A 4,373-nucleotide genomic window follows, 5' to 3' on the forward strand; every position below is an offset into this window, starting at 1 on the left:
CGCGCGCGGCCCGGCGGTACCGGCGTGCGGAACGCGGGGGCGGCGCGGGAACGGCCCCGGCCCCGGCCCGGCCCTGCCGCCGCACGGGCCTCGCGGGCCGACAGACCCGCCACAGCGCCGACCGCCCGCTCCGACACGGACACCGGCCCCGCGCTCCCCCGACACCCCGAGGGAACGCGCCCGGCCCTGCCCCGGCTCCTCCGGCCCCGCCATGAACACCGGCCGCCGCGGAACCCCGGGCGCGGGGCAGACCTTCCCCGCCGTGCTGAGGCTCTGATGCCCGGCTCTGGCACAGGAGTGACAAGGGAAAAGCCCGGTGCCACCTGCAAATACAGCTCTGGAATGGTCACCTGCGGGTCCTGTCCCCGCCTGAGGATCTCCGAGGAGTAGCTCAGAGGACGGAGCAGAGGGGCCCTGGTGGCACGGCCCGGGACGTGCTGACGGACGACAACAACAACGGGAATTCTCTTGTCGGCGCTGCAACCCCAACAGCATCCTCCTGCCTGCCTTTGGGGGAAGGTTGTTCCCATCCCCGTCTTTCTAAAGACGCTGCTTCATCATCTTCCTGCTTCCCACCAGCCCCAGAGCAGGTCACTGCCACAGTCCCCACGAACACACCCCGGGAAGCGATGCTGTCTGCATGGATGCAAACCAACGGGAAAAAGCTACAAAGAGTCTTTTTCTAGAGACCGAGCGATCAAAACAACCACAGGGGAAGGAAAGCACACCTAACAGAGCTAATGAGATTACAACAGGCACCGTGGGTTCCTTGCCAGGACACTTGTAATCATGCCACATTTTTAATCCCTGCTAGCAAGAGACAAACAACTGTGCATAATTACTTACAAGCACAAGTTAACAACTGTCTTCATGGTAAACACAGATACTCATTTGCTTCAACTGCCCAAAACTCCCAAGTCAGGGTCATCCTGTGCCAGTAGTCACTACTCATCCGTGCTTGGGATATTGAAGACTCAGGTCTTGAAAACTTATTCCCTAACAAGTGCCCCAGGCAAACGAGTTTGGCTCTCCCATGAGTGCCACACTCCCAGCCATGACAGGTTAGCACCAAGAGATCTGAAAGCCCAGAACACGCTGCTCTGCCCAGGGCCTCGTGCCAGCGGGTCCACCAGGCCCACAGGGCACCCCAGCTGCCCCGTGCAGGACTGCCAGCACATCAGAGAGCTTTGGGGAGCCTGAACACATCCCCAGCCTCCAGTCAAGGTGCACTGCAACTCCACAGGCAAGAGTTGCATCCACATCCCACCATCGCTCCTGTGCTGCACAAAACAACTCCTGTTATTTTGTGATGAGTGTTTATTCCCTGGGAGACCCTCAGGATAGGGTGCTGCCGCAGGAAGAGCTCTACAACAAAGCTGTGCAACAGCTCTAAGCAGGGTTTTCTCCTGTTCATCACTTTGGTACCCAATCCATACCAAGCATTGATTTTTCCAAACACCAAGAAGAGTTAGAGCAGCAATTGATGTGTTTTACACGCAGAAGCCAATGCAAGTTAAAGGCCATGCTTTCCAAACAAGACATTTAATTTCACTCTCATTACACAAGTAGTCACCCCTAACGAGGAATGAAAAGAGCATAAAGGCAGCACACAAAATGAGAACAGATGAAAACTACCTTTTGTGCTCACACGTACTCACAGGAGAAATATCCCTGGTAAAACTCCCCAAACCATGTTTCAGTCCTGGGTTTGCAATAAGTTCTCTGTTAGGAGCTGGAGAACCCTTGACTCGGAGGGCAATCCTGCTCCTGCTGAGCTCAGTGACACACCTGGGACTGCACTAACCCAAGCTGAATTTTCCTCTTTCAGGCTGCCAGCCACAAGAAGACAAGTATTACTCCGAGGAGCTGTAATGCCTTGAAGGTAAATCTTCAGAATGTGAAGAAATACTAAATGTTTATTTTGTCTGCACAGTTACTTGAAGAAAAAGTGTTTTGTCAGAATTTGTTATCTACCTGAAAACAGCCAGAAATGTCAGCTTTAAAAATAGTCTTCCAGCAGAAATAAAGAAAAACTGTGGACCAGAGGTTTATCTTCAATATCTCCACTAAATAAAGGAAGATGTTAGCATGGGATTATAATTTTTTATCTCCATAAACTATTTTCCCTCACTTTGAAATTCCCTTGTGATATTCCAAGTCACTAAGGAGTCCCCAAGAAGCTTCAAATGCTACAGGATACACTGTCTGCAAAACCCAGGTGACACATGGGATGTCTCCTTTGGGCTGCCTTTAATAAGCTGAGAAGGACTGCAGCAAATCCAGAGGGAGAACCGTAGGGACAGGCAGGAAAAAGGATTGAGCTGAACTTTTTTATTTTTTATTTCATTAAAACTGATTTAGGGGCAGAGTTTCTAGACCTCACCTAGTAGGCCAGTCAGTACTAAAGGCTTTTCTTAATCCACAGGTGGGTTTTGAAGTTCAACTTCTGAAATTTGGAAGGATTCGCTACTTGTTTTGGGAATGTTGCAACGTTGGTTTGGCCAAAGCATGACCTTGACTTTGCTGATTATTGGGAATACAAGGAAAATGAAGCTAAAAATGTTGAAAGCAAATTTTAAAAGTGATTCTCAGAAAAAACAGAAGAGAGAAATGACAGCGAGAAGTCATTCCTTAAGAGGATAACAGAGATGACTCAGTTGTCTGCTGAGCTGGGTCAATGAAAATGATTAAGAAACAGCCTCACAAATCAATGGAAAGGTTATCTGGAAATGCCCAAGAAAGTAAAACTAACACAGAAGAGAGTCCTATTACTTCCCATTATTGCTATAAAGAAATGTTGTACAGCCAGGTTAATGATACATTTTTCCTCCTCCTTACAGTCTTTGACACAAAAATAAAGTGTCTCCCTGCGCTGGGAATTGTTCTTAAAGAGCCATTGTTTTCACTCTTCCTGTCACTGGGTTTGCTGGACATCACTGTTTATCTCAATTCACACAAGTCTCTCAAAAAAAGATGTATAAAGCTGGGCAGGCAAAAAGCCCAACACTGAAGGAGAAGATGGCAGGGAAGAATGCTATTTTTATGCTCAGAGAAAGTGGAAGCTGAAAACACCAGTCTCAATGACATGAGAACTGTCAGCAAGAACAGATAATTACACAACGTGAATTCATCCTCATGACAATGACTCTAATGAGTTAGGAAATGGAATAAAATCAATATTCTATTTACACTGACGGGGCAGTCCCAAAGCTTGAAATTGCCAAATGTCTGTCTTTTAAATCAAGGAACACAAAATTACTGACTGCCTTATAGTATTTTCAAAACACCTCTGCCAAACTCAAAGTTTACCAATAACATATCTCAACATAAAATTTGGAAGAGAGACAGCAATTACTCCTCGGCACAACTGAGGGATATAATTATAGTGCAGTCACAAAATTAAGCTGAAACAATGAGCTAATGAACATCTTGGCCACGTAACAGCATAGGATTGGGTAAAGAAAAATACTCTTTAGTAAATTACAGCTGAACAACCCAATTGTCTTGTGCTGTAGCTCCACGGGAGCTGCACCCACTGCTCCCACAGGACAGCACGGAAAAGCCAAACGACCCCTCTCTCAATTTGCTACTTTCACATATACCTGGAACAAATGGAGTGCAGAGGCAGAGCAGAGAGCAGCCAGCTCTGGAGCAGGACTGCCCAGGTACTGTACCCTGACAGGGATTCCTCAGAGCCTGCTAAAACTACAAGCACATGTTAGCTCTGAATTACTGAGTCCCACACTGGATTTGTAAAAAACTGCCAACACTGCTTCTGTGACCCAGATATTTTGCATGATATACATAGTTTTAGTAGTAGTAGTAGTAGTACTAGTGTTTTAAAGGTTTTTTTCTGTACTGTTTTAGCTCTGACAGACTCGCCTGGTGAAACCTCCCACTGACTTCAGTGGCTCCTCCGGCACATCCCCATCAGACGTGGTTTTATCTGAGTCTATTTCACAGTTTCTGGAACTATTTTAGCAGAACCACCTAACTGTGACATTCCATCTGAATTCAACACACCCAAGTGCACTCAGTTCATGAAAACGGGATAAATAATGAAGAAGAGGCCACGTGTTGTACACGACGTGCCCCAGTCACGTGCAGGAATCAGGTATTGCTCCAAGATTTCTGTCCCCAATCAAACCACAAACAAGTTCTCACCAGCAGTGCACTGGCACTGATACACAAATCCCCCAGCCCAATCCTCTCTTACTTTAGATTACAGTAATGCTATTTTCAAGTCAGAAAGTTATACTGCAAATTCCATAAACCCTCTTTTCTTTAAGGAGCAGACGGTTACGGATTAGCCGCTATTGCTGCAATTTTAAAAATCTTTAAAGTCAAGAAATATGCCTGTTGATCTCTCTTTT

At 46.9% G+C, this 4,373-nt stretch overlaps 1 long non-coding RNA gene across 1 annotated transcript; it reads left to right on the plus strand.

The window, feature by feature from the left end:
* Positions 1–1,252: 1,252 nt before the first annotated feature.
* LOC113968777 lies at positions 1,253–2,100 on the plus strand. The gene is made up of 2 exons (XR_003534652.1): positions 1,253–1,674; positions 1,829–2,100. It is a non-coding gene; the product is annotated as an uncharacterized LOC113968777 (long non-coding RNA).
* Positions 2,101–4,373: the final 2,273 nt, after the last annotated feature.

The sequence above is a fragment of the Neopelma chrysocephalum genome, unplaced genomic scaffold (assembly GCF_003984885.1).
Source record: "Neopelma chrysocephalum unplaced genomic scaffold, ASM398488v2 Primary Assembly neopelma1_69, whole genome shotgun sequence".
Lineage (NCBI taxonomy): Eukaryota > Metazoa > Chordata > Aves > Passeriformes > Pipridae > Neopelma > Neopelma chrysocephalum.